Source organism: Pelodiscus sinensis, chromosome 10, assembly GCF_049634645.1.
Source record: "Pelodiscus sinensis isolate JC-2024 chromosome 10, ASM4963464v1, whole genome shotgun sequence".
NCBI classification, from domain to species: Eukaryota; Metazoa; Chordata; order Testudines; family Trionychidae; genus Pelodiscus; species Pelodiscus sinensis.
The window spans coordinates 31,678,097-31,691,070 of record NC_134720.1 but is presented as its reverse complement, the minus strand read 5'-3'; the positions used below and the strand labels follow the sequence as shown (position 1 = coordinate 31,691,070).

General features: G+C 44.8%; 1 long non-coding RNA gene across 1 annotated transcript; it reads right to left on the bottom strand.

Moving 5' to 3' along the window:
• Positions 1–7,025: 7,025 nt before the first annotated feature.
• LOC142830783 (uncharacterized) lies at positions 7,026–12,974 on the bottom strand. The gene is made up of 3 exons (XR_012906269.1): positions 12,667–12,974; positions 10,366–10,659; positions 7,026–7,503 (listed from the first exon to the last, which is right to left on the bottom strand). It is a non-coding gene; the product is annotated as an uncharacterized LOC142830783 (long non-coding RNA).

The following is a 12,974-nucleotide window of genomic DNA, read 5'->3' as shown; positions in this document are numbered from 1 at the left end:
ATAGTCCTCTGCATAGATTCAGTGGAAGCTGCTTGTTTACAAAAAACAAATGTGCCACACCAGGATCTTAAACATTATAACATGCGATCTGATTTTTGTTTTCAAAGACAAAAAATAAATCGAAATGTCACAATATTATGCAATCACCCACTTTCATACTTTCTAAGTGGCACACAGCCACCAGTGATGCTCCAAATATAACACCACCCTGTGCTGTGTATGTCTAGGGTCACCAGTGGTCATTGGCAGCACTGGCTCTGGCAGTTCCAGTCCTCTGGCCCCCAACTTCCTGCTCTGCCTTCTAGCACTGGTGGCCCCAACCAGGGGCTAAACCGTTTGTTATTTACTAAAATTATGTTTTTTACAATTTTTTCCAGGACAAAGCTATGACAACCAACCAGCCTTTGACCATAATCAATTGTGTTGATGTGCCACCACACCATGTTTTACTAACTAAATGGTAGATTTCTGTCCCCTTCTCGCTTGTTTGCTTTTTAATGTTAATTCATTTTATTTCCATACATCTCATTTTACCAGATGATACTTTATTTTCTTTTTTCTACATTAGTTGTATTAAGAATATGATTTTTCCACCAGGGCCTGTCAAGAATTGTTAGAGAATTACTGGGAAGAAATGCTTAGTGAGGAGAAAGTCTTCAGGGCTCTTTGACTAGTATCCAGCCATCTCTTTCTTGGATCAATAATAGCCTGCCTCCATATTCCTAAACTATCGATTAGTGTCAAAACTGTTTCAAGTTTCTCATTTTGATTTATGGCATTTGCCTCATTCCTAACTAGCACTGTTTCAGGCATGAGTAAAATCAGCCTTGCTTTTCCTACTGCAAGCTGAAGTTCTGCACTCCTAAAATGTGAAGTTACTTCTTAGAATCCAGATCGTTAGCATAAAAATGTAGTTTGTTAAAACATATGTAAATAAAATATATCACCACATAATCGCCGGGAAAAGCTAGCTAGTCCTGTGAAATGTTGGTGTATTTAAACGGGAGCACGTGGAAAATGTAATTTGTAATTGTCAATACAACACTTGGAAGTCAGTAAGTGAAACCTAGCTATGAGGAGCAGTCATACAAACAAAAATGTGGCATTTCTGTTTGATTGTGTGGACCTTGCCTCTGTTTTATTTTATTCCCCAAACCCCAAAGCTGAATAACTTAAACACTCACAGATCAGAGAACTGCAAGTTAAATTTGAGAGCCATGAACAGAAGCAGGAGGGAACCACCGCAGATTCTATGCCAGAGGTAGAGGGATTTGATGAGAGAGGCATTCGATCTATCTGTGGTTTAGCTGTTGATTGTCTGCTTATTTGTTCTCTGTGTAAGGGCTGAATAGCTATGGGCCTCTGAGTAAGCACAGTGCCCTGATAAAGGCCACAAGGCTCTATCCTTGGAAACTTCGATCAGTACCTTGCTAAAGTATGTGAGGCTCTAAATCCTTGGACCTTTGATCATCCCAGATATTTGAAGTCTCTGAATAGTGAGGAGACAGAGTTGAGCAGAGCAAAACAGGCAAGATTTGGTTTAAAAAAAAGTCACTTGCTAGGCAAACTTGAGAGCAGCAAACAGGCAGCCAACAGGAGAGCATCAGAGAGAGTTCAGACAGGGAGAGTAAGTGGTTTTCCTTTCCTTTTTTCGTTCAGCACGTGTGATACCAAGATGCCTAGCAATATTATGCTAGTCATGACCTCCAATAGTCCAGAAGTCAGAAGAGATTTCCTGTAGACAAAGTGCAAACGTGTGGTGATTGTACTACAGGAAAAGTTTATTGGATTGGAGGGAGAAGTGGAAATGCTACTGAGAATTGGAGAAGCTGAGGAGTCTCTACAAAGCCAGGTTCAGGAAAGACAAGCACGTACCCTAGAAATAATGGAACTGACTGCCAAAGAACTGGAGATACAATAGTTTATGGTGGCATTTTATACAGCTGGAGACAGAATTACAGATTTAGTTTGGGCTAACAGCAACAAAATTATATGGCGATAACTTTTTATATTGGAAGGAGTGCAATTTTTTTTCTGCCTCACATACACTGAAAATAGCTAAATGGATTTTTCCTAAACCTTCATGGAGATTTTTTTCACCTTTCTACCACAATCAAGCATGGAAAACTCCCTCCTATGTCTCCAAAAAAAAGTTTTAAGTAGGTGAAATCATGAAGTTCTAAACTAAATTTTAATTACAGCATTCAAAGCAATTAATACATTCACATATATTGCATTGTTGTCAATAGTCATCACATTAGGGATGAAAGGTGGTATGTCAAAGTTATTACATATTGAGGCCAGATCTTAAATCCACATGACAACACAAATTTTGCCATTAACTTCATTTGAACTAGGACCAGACTCTTGAACTGATATACTCATGGATCATTTCATTTACTTGGGTGATACAGTTACCTCAGTACACAATGACATTATATATTCAGTCCAATACATCAAGAAGGTAACTAAAAACTGAAATTTCCCATGCTGACATTTGGGAAGGTTGTAGGGACAATGACAGAAAACTCTAGAAATGTTTGAGCCCACATTACGACACAGGCTTTAATTGTTAACGTATTAGTGTCAGCATGAGAAACAAAGGTCTGCCAACTTAAAATGTCAAATTTATCTCTCTGAACTATAAAATATTAATCTGGCTCCTGCTGTAGTTACATTTCCTTAAAGACTCCCAACAGTATCCAAACCAAATCCTTCATATTTCAGTTTTATTTAGTGAAACAGCAGAACAATTTGTCAGGTCACATTATGTCCTTTGTTGAAAAGAACGGAACTAAAGAATTAGCTGCATTTTGTTGGCGATAGCACCAATCAGTATTTGGAAGGGCTGTTTGCCAGGTTAAAAATAATGTGTTATACACATTGCAGGAGGAACTTGGCAAAAACCAATGTAAACTAGTTGCAGAGCAGATTGTGCACAGTGTTGTCTGGCTAGGGCCAAGGCCTACCAAAGAAAAGGTGGAAGCAACTGTCAACAAAATTTACAGTGATGCCTCCATTTTCGCAGCAGTAATGGGAGTTTGTGATTTTTGTTGAAGGTTGGCATAAACAACTACCAATTCACAGCAACATGCTGATCATTACCAGAGGAAAAAAATTATATTGATTTAACATCATCCTTCCTGACAGTAAAATGCCCAGACCTTAGCATCGCTCTGGCATGTAAAATGAGAGAAGTATATAAACACAGAAAAATCTGAAAAATTAGAAACGTAAAATCAAATTCTTATTTGCACTTAATTTACATATCTGAGATATAACAGGCCTTGGATCCAGACAAGAACTAAAGCACAGCATCTATATGACATTAAACAATTCCCATTTTTATCTGATCATTTCTATGAGAAGTTTTTAATATAAAGAGCAAATGTTAAAAGTATCCTCTCACTAGTTTTAATTCTATCCCGTTTTGGCACATAAAAACACATTATATTAATTATTGCACATGGTAAAAAGTGTTCAGATTTGCAACTGGGAAAAAGCAATCTCTAGCTTATGTCTAAATTGTATTTCCCTTATCATGACTCAGTTTATTGAAAATCTAATACTTTTGGTTCTAGTTAAATTCATTATTAGGAGTAAATCTGTTAATGTCTGTACCAGAATAAATTCTCAACACTTCTGGGGCGAAACTGTTCTTTACTTACTCAGTCTTCCTGTTTCTTTCCAGTCATATGCTGCTGCGTAGTTTTTATACATTGTCAGTACTTCTATATTTAAGAACTGCACATGTTCGTGTCTTCACATTGCACAATTTGGCCAAATCAGAAGAACTTTGGGATGGCTGAAATGAAAATCTCTCTGAGTCAGGGTGAATAATAGTATGGGGAAATGGCACTTATATGTCCTACAGTCAAAGAGAACTTCAGATCTGTCTTTCTGGCACTTTCGGTGAGTCATTTAAGTGTAAAAAATTGCTAATCAAAATGCTGTGATCACAATAGCTGATTTGATCTCATATGAAAGTTGTCAGAGCGAAACAATCTTAGTTGCTTGTGCAACAACCAAAGGAAGAACCCAGAGAATGGAAGAACATCCAAGGGCCATTCCTTGTCAATCTCAGTATTGCTAGAACGTAAGAACATAATGTAGGTTATGCTGGGTCAGGCCAAAGGTCTATCAAGCCCAGTATCCTGTCTTCTAACAGTGACCAATGCCAGGTGCCCCAGAAGGAATGGACAGAACAGGTGATCATCAAGTGATCCCTCTCCTGTCATCCATTCCCAGCTTCTAACAGAGAGAGGCTAGGGACACCATTCCTAATTTCATAAAGACAGACTTTTCCTCATTGTAAGTGTGATGGAGTATACCAACCCCACACTGGATTTGCAAGGATTAACTAGGGTTACCTGGCCAAAAGAACCCCATTGGAGGCCAGATAAAATGCGGGTGAGGCTGCTCAGTGTGGGCTGACTGCTCCTGGGGAAGGAAATGTGGCCAGAGCTCTGGAGGAAGAGTTGCAGATACACCAAACCACAGAGGCCAGTCAGCAAGGAATGGCTGGAGAAGCCCCCAGTCTGGAAGAGAGTGACAAGTAAGGTGACTTTGGTGAGTGTGGTAGGAAAGAGCCCGGGGTAGGGAGTTAGATCCCCGAGAGCTCGGCATGTCTCTGGCAGATTTCCCGCTGAGCTAGTGTGGGCCACCCCACCACTGACAGGGCCCTGGGCTGAGATCCAGCGGAAAGGGTGGGTCCAGGTCCCCCTACTCCATATGCCCATTAACTCTCCAAGGAGGTGCTACAACTACTGTTGTCGCTGCCCTGTCCGAAGGGTCATTGATATTGACTTAGGGACTGCATCTGCTAGGCCTCCCTGCCCTGGGAACAGGGAGTTTTGCTACTGGCCACTGTGTTGTGCTTAGAAGAAGCACCTGGGATGTTCTTCAGGGGGATCAGGCAACATGCCACATTTATTGAACATACATAGATCAATCAATACTTTATCATATGCATATGATACATTACACTCATGCGCACACACAAGCACACTCCAACATGTTGTTACCAATAGTTGCTCCCCCTAACTATACTGGCCAGGTAAGTTAGATGGAGGAGGAGTGGAGCCAGGCTTCTGCCGATTGGGATCGATGCTCCGAAGCTGACAAGACGAAAACCCGGGGTCCCTCTGAAAGATGCCTCATATTTATCCCTCTCATGCAACCAGTCAGTCATCACCCTGCCTTTCTTAATGCTTCAAAAAGAGTTCTTTCAAGGGCAGGCACTTGCTGCTCGACTCCCAAGGCAGTCTGTATGTCCAGTCTTCTTTTCAATGAGTTCACTTCACAGGTATTGTCTTGGATCTGGCTCCCAGCCCCTCTCCACCCTTGCAACTGCTGCTGGAGGAGCTCATCTTTCATTCTCCATTCACTCCTCATTCATTTCAACAGGGCAATCAAGGAAAGGGGAGAGATCTATTCTTCTCCGAGCAAAAGAATATTTTCTTTACCTTAACTATTCTGAAGACCTATAACATAAGGAGACAAGATCTATATAAGGACTTACAAAGTTTCTCTTAATACAAAGTTATATGAGAATGATACATGGTTATATAGAAATGTTACAGAGATTTATCCACGTTGTTCCTCTTTTGATCCCTGTGAGTCCTTTGGGCGCGAGCACCCGCCCGAGTCCAGGACGGGGCCCTGCGGGCCTGGCTGCTGACTGTTCTTTCCCCTTACGCGGGTCTGTATCAATGTCTGTCCTTGGCGACCTTCAGTCGTCGTACACCCTCCCAGGTTTCGCCCTGTCTCCTCCTCACAGGGGTGGAGGTGAAGGGGGACCCGGGCCCTCCCTCTCCACCGGTTCCCAGCCCGGGGCCCTAAGTGCGGGGTCAACGTTCCCTTGCACAGCTGACGGGGCACCTCCCCATAACGCGTCAGCCCACGGGCGCCACAAGGACCCCGCCGTGGGCTGCTTCCTTCCCCCCATGGGCCCCGGGAGACTGGTTTCCAGCTCCCCTGTGTCTACCATGATTCCAGCGGCCTGGTCCTGAGTCGGTCCTCCAATGCTCCTACCAGGGTCTTGCTCCTCCGCGCTGTTCCTCAGCCGGGGCTCTGCCTCCACCGCCTGCAGATGCCCCCCCTTACTCCGACAAGCCCTTTTAAAATGGCCCACGGGCCGTGATGTGGGGGGCCCCCCTTTGTGACGTGGGGGCTTCTCCCGTTATTTCCGGGCAGTCACCCGTCACCTCTGCTCCCACCGGACATATGCTGGGGCTGGCATCCTTCCTGCAGTCCAGGCAGGGAGGCAGGTTGCAGCCACTCGGCGGCGGCGCCCCGCTGCTTGAGCTTTCCGCCCGCGGCGTGGCTTTCCACTCACCTCTCCCCGCTGGCCAGTGTGTGGGCCGTTGGCAGCCCGTCACAATTCCTCAAGAACAATTCTTGAGTGGGTCACAGTTTATATAACTAATTAATGGCAAAATACTGGGAAGCAATTTGAGCTTAAGTTGTAATTTAACATCCTCTTTAATAAACAATATTTTGGTATGTGCTATCACAATTAGAATGAAAAAGCAGTAAGAAGTCCAAGTGAATGACCATTCCTTAAAAAAAAATCATACCATTGATGAATACTGATGTTTAGCTTTATGTGACATTTCTAGGATTTTACATAATTGATGATGTAAAATTGCTAAACTGTATGTTCAAATTTGGACATCAGTGGCATTAGTCAGTTGCCATCTTTTTTGTTCAACTAAATCCTAATGCTAAGCCAAGATTAATAACATCAGCTACTATATTAACATATTTATCTTTTGGTACTGAAAATGTAGTCATATCATACATGCAATGCTGCATAGGGAGTTTAAAGAAATGCCTATTTCGCCATACAATGGCTTAATTCAGTCTTGCCCAAAACAATGTCCATTATACAAGTTGGGAGCCCTTTCCTCAGGCTACTGCCAAACAAATTCTTTAATAGCAGCTATACCTTCATGGGACCTTAACTCTACTGCCCCTTACAGCAATCAGGGAAGGTGTTACAATGGCCTTAAACTTGTACATCCAGGTACATTCAGCGGGGCTTACAGGCTGAAAGTTGATTAAAACAGTCCAATTAACACAGCTTCTTCTCTCTCTCTCTCTTTTTTTACACCAATGTTTTCACATACCCATTCTTTTTGTTTAGTAACTTAACCTTGTGCTTTATGTTTATGCCTTTAATTTATCATCAATAAATAAACCTTGTGTTTCATGCATAGTTTTTCTTTTAATGTACCTTTACCACTTTTTCCTATTAGCAAGACTCAAATTCCTTGGCCTCTGCCCTTATGAGATTCTGGTTTCTGTAAATACAGTCAAAATGCTTAATGCTTATTAAACATTTCCTGCCTAATGCAGTATCATTTTTAACACAGTATACTAGCTAGTAAGACAAACAAACAGACAGACATAAGACAAACACAAACATAAAACAATCTTTGTTGCAACAATACATCCATGGTATTGTAGGGTGTTCGGCTGGTACCAGCTTGTCCTGATTTTCTGAAAGACAAAACACAAAAAAAACAACAAAAAATAACATACTTCTACTTCTTTGACGGTGGCACATTATTGCTTACATACCTTTTTCTTTTACAAATATCCCTTTTCATTCCTTTCTTTGCTTACAATTACTGCTGTCCTTACCTATGTTTTTATTTTGTAGGGAGCCAGGTTTCAATGGCTTCTGCCCCTTAAGGGTTCTGAGTGAATTACCCATTGCGTAATTCAGGAGGTGTACTTCAGTTTTCCTCTTATACAGCAGACTAGGTTATCAAGTTTCTGCTGTGTTAAGTTTATGCATAGAGAATAGCCAAGAAGCATTATTACTATAATACTGGGGGGTTTTAAGTGTGAGATGTGTTTCCAATGACCATTTTAATATTCTAAAGGTTTTCTTTTTCCAAAAGAAAATCATGTACTCATTACAGGGTTACTCATGAACATTAAATTTAGCTAGTGTTAAACAGTAACATTAGCATCAAACAACAAGTAGCTCTGTGGATCTTACCAATAGATGTTAAGTATCCTGTGATAGCATGCCTTTTATTTAAATAATTTAGCTTTGAGGCCAGTGTGTTCAAAACCATCTTGAAATCTTTGCTTATGCAAACCCCCTATTGTATCTGTTTTCACGTTTAGCATTGTGCAAACAATTCTTTTTCCTACTTAGGGTTAATCTTTTATTTTTAGGTCTGAGATTTTTAGATTCTCATTTTTAGGTTTGACTCCTTCCCCCCCCCCCCCCCCCACCTTTCTTTCTGGAGGGCTACCATTTGAACTTTCTGATCTCAGGTAGTTTGCTGATCAAACGACAGGCAGTCCCCGGGTTACGTACAAGATAGGGACTGTAGGTTTGTTCTTAAGTTGAATCTGTATGTAAGTCGGAACTGGCGTCCAGATTCAGCCGCTGCTGAAACTGACCAGTGGCTGACTACAGGAAGCCCAGGGCAGAGTTGCTCTGCCCCAGGCTTCCTGGAATCAGCCTCTGATCAGTTTCAACAGGCTGAATCTGGATGCCAGTTCCGACTTACATACAGATTCAACTTAAGAACCCCAGGCATCCCCAAGTCAGCTGCTGCTGAAACTGATCAGCGGCTGATTCCAGGAAGCCCGGGGCAGAGCAACTCTGTCTCGGGCTTCCTGTAGTCAGCCACTGGTCAGTTTCAGCAGCGACTGACTTGGGGACGCCTGGGGCAGAGCAGCTGGGGTGCTGCTGGGTTGCTCCAGTAGCGCCGCTCCTCGGCGCTACTGGACCAATCCACCAGCACCCCAGCTGCTCTGCCCCAGGCGTCTTGATTCAGCCACTGCTGAAACTGACCAGCAGCGGCTGAATCAGGATGCCTGGGGCAGAGCAGCTGGGGTGCTGCCGGTTGGTCCAGTAGCGCCCAGAGTGGCGCTCCGGGACCAACCGGCAGCGCCCCAGCTGCTCCACCAAAGGCATCGGGAGAAAAGCCTGGACTGCTGGGGGGGGGCGTACTAGCTGCGCTCTCCCCCCCCCCAGCAGACCAGGGAGACGCGGGCGGGGGACCGAGACGCACCGTGGTCCCACCGCCCGGGTCCTCCGCGGCTTTGCTCCCCGTCTCCCTGGTCTGCTGGAGACCAGCAGACCAGGGAGACGGGGAGCAAAGCAGAGCAAAGCTGCGGAGCATGCCGGCAGTGGGACAGCCGCGGCGCGTCTGGGCTGTCCACTGCCCGCGTGCTCCCCGGCTTTGCTCCCCGTCTCCCTGGTCTGGGGAGACGTGGAGCAAAGCCGCACGGAGCACGTGGGCAGTGGACAGCCCAGACCCGCCGTGACTGTCCCGCTGCCGGTGTCCTCAGAGGCTTTGCTTCCCGTCTCCCTGGTCTGCTGGTCTCCAGCAGACCAGGGAGACGGGGAGCAAACCCCGTTCGTAACTGCGGATCTGACGCAAGTTGGATCCGCGTAACTCGGGGACTGCCTGTACTATTACTTGCAAAGCTTCTTTGTGCTGCCAGTTAGGGCATTTGCACCACAGACACTTTCTGGCCTGCTTTTAGATTCAAAGCTGTCAGTACCTTTGTCTTCAAAGGGACACCATAACTCTTGCCAGAGTTTTAGAGTTTTTACTTTTAAGTCCTGCTTTCATACACAGCAACCTGAAAAGGAAATTACAACCTGTTGTGGCTCCTGGAGCCCTCACAGGATTTAAATTTGTTTTCAGTTTTTACCCCTTCTACAATATATATTGCATGTCACAGGAAAATGTACATTCTTTGTTTATAATATTACTTAGCCATATTAATCTTTGCATAGGGTGTAACTGTTTCTTTTATGCTCACAGAGTTTTCCTGTACTTTCATTAAGCAACTTGGAATGAAATGGCCTTACTGAAAACAAACCAAACCAATTTGTTTTAAGCCTACAAAACAGGTCACTAACCTACAAAGTAGGATTACTGGATCTTGAAAACTCCACTCCACTCAGAACATTTCTTACACTATTTCTACATAGCTGTACAAAGATTACATTCCCTTTTATTCATTGGGGTAGTTAAGTTCCAATAGAACTTCCTTCAAGTTCTTTTAGCACATTTGACTGAAGTATCGACAATTAATTTAAGGATTTGAGTCAAATTTTTTTGGATTATTTACAGATATTCTTTTGGAAAAGGGCCCATTTTTCCTTCAGAATGGTTGCAAAGAAATCAAGAATTCTTTTCCTAGAACATTTTAGCATTTTCACAACTGCTCAGTTCCCTCTAGATTCTGTAGAGTTAACTTCTCTGTGGTTTTCTTTTTTTTTAAAACACTTTCTTATTTCTTAAAATGAAAACTGGCCTTGTTTCAGATATTACTCTTGTGAGTATTGTTTTAAGGATTTTGATATCCAATACCTGTACTTACCATAAATTAGCGTATATAATCCATGGGTTATACATGTTTTACAAGCCACACATCCTCCCCCCGTGGTATACACGTCCACAGGGTATACAAGGAGGAGGGTGGGTTGTGCCTGGCTGTGGCTGCGCGGGGCCTGGGCTCCCTCCTGCAGGCCGGCCAGCTTGCCTGTGCTGCACTCTCTGTTCCCCTGCCCGGAGGAGGGTGGATTGTGCCTGGCTGCAGCTGCACAGGGCCTGGGCGTGAATACGGTGAGTAGATGAATGCAGGATCCATGGGCTATACATATCCGTGGGTAATCTAAGGGGTTTTTTTACACAAAAAAGAAAAACCACGGATTATACATGGGTGCAGGTTATAGATGGGTGCGGGTTATATTCGCTAAACTACAGTACTGCTTTTCTCAGTTCTGCCACAATGCCTTCAATCTCTATCTCTTGCCTGCCTACTTGTCTGGGCCTGATCCTGTTTTTCTTGCTGAATGGCCCTGTTCTATGTCCCATTGTTCACTAGCTCCCACACCTCCTGGTCCTTTTTCTTAAGTATATTCCTGAAAAATTTAAGAATTGCTTTCACTGTCAGTACCCATCCTTAAGGGAATCTAGCTGTGTCTGGGTATTGAGGGACATGCATTTCCTCCTCTCTATTTCTGCAGCAGAGGCTTTTAAGTTTTGCAGTTTCATATTTGCATTCTTATATTCAGTCAATTTGAGGAACACCTCATTACAGGTTTCATAGGAGCCAAACTGCATCTGCTTTTTCTTTTTCAGTATTTAGCCAATTCTTTCCCCCTAGGTTTTAAATTGTGTGGATGTCAGCAAGAGCCTGTTCCATACATGGGTTATGCCCAAATTTATGCAGGATTTGTTTAAAAGGAATCTCTTTTACATAATTCATGTTTTCCCTCTTAAGGGCTACAGCACCTTTCCTGACCCCATTCTCCCTTTTTCTAAACATTATTAAGAATAGTCCTAGCCCACGTTACAAAGTATCCCAAAGTATACAAAGCCTCTCACAATGTTGCAAAGCCTCCCACAATGTTACAAATTAAATATTCCCAACACCCTGCTCTATAAGCAAATATCTCCAACACACAGTGTTGCAAATCCACCATGTGACTGGAGGCACTAAGCTCCGTCCTTGTCTCGGGACTCTACGGCCAAAGGTATCTTATACCAATTACTATACCCATTTGTGGGCTGGGGCAGGGATCCTAAGCCTCCCCAATTCTCAGGACTCTGCGGCTGAGGGTATAGATACCTAAAACTCTTTCTTTGCCAGTTTCTCTTAACACCCTCACCCAGTGAGGGGGAAGCAAGGACTCTAATCCTTCTTCCTAACCTGGGGATTCTACAGCCGGGGGTGTGCACACCTTAATGATCAATCAATTTCCAATACTTCTCAATACTTTTCAGCACTTCTCAATAGTTCTCAATATTTCTCAATACTTGTTCTTTCATTACCCTGTAAATGCTCGTGCTACCTTCCCCCTTTTGCATTCTCCACCAAAACGTTGTGCTTAAAAGAAGCAGGGGGGATAAGGCAACATGCCACATTTATTGAACATACATAGATCAATCAATAATATATCATATGCATATGATAAAGCATTGCTTGATCTATGTATGTTCAATAAATGTGGCATGTTGCCTTATCTCCCCGAAAAAGATCCCAGGTGCTTCTTTTAAGCACAACAACTGGACCTCACTGCCCTGAGGAAAGGGAGTGATTGTTGACTTTGGCTACTAGACCTCATTTCCCTGAAGGAAAGGAGTGATTATACTAGGTGTGGACGAGTTGTGGGGTACGATCACCCCCTACCGAGTGGGCAGGGGGGGCTCAGCAAACCCCTTCGTCCTCTAACCCGGCCCCCGGCTGGGATTCCTGGTTGCACGTCCCGTAAGGTGGGTGCGATCACCCCCTTCCTGCAGAGCAGGAGAGGGGGGTTCAGCAGACCCCGTGTCTATACCCCGCCTTAGCAGGGGGGAGGGGGCTTGCACCCCGAGTCTTGTCCCTCAGAGGGGCGATCCTCTGGCTGGCCCAGCCATCCGGCTGCCCCAGTTCGCACGTCAGTGTGCGTTCCAGTTCTGAAGGGGGTTGGGTGCTCAAGGAGGGTTGGGAGGGGGACCACCTCTCCAGGTCCCAGCCCGGGGCCCTAAGTGCAGGGGCTCACTGTCACCCCTGCACAGCAGATGGGGGGGGGGAGGTTCCTTCAGTGACATGTCTGCCCACGGTGGCCAGAAGGCCTCCACCCCGGGCTGCTTCCTCCCTTCCCCCGGAGCACCTCTGCTGTTCCCCAATGCCTACCGGGATTCTGAGGTCCGGGTCTGGGGTTGTTCCACGTAAGTCCCGTGGGTCATCCGGTTTCTGCAGGTCTTGTCCCGGCCGAGTCGCTCTCTCCGCGGGCGGCGGGGTATGTCCTGGTCATCCTCCGATCTGGGACTCATCAACCGCCAGCCGTGGGGGCCATCTCGGGAGTCTCTGGGATGGGGACGGGCTGCCTGCTGGTCTCGGGAACGCACCCGGTCCGTCCTGGGCCTCAGTCTGTAGTTACCTCCCTGAGAGGAGGCTGCCCCCTTCCACTCTGCCAGCGGGCCCTTTTGAAATGGCCTGTC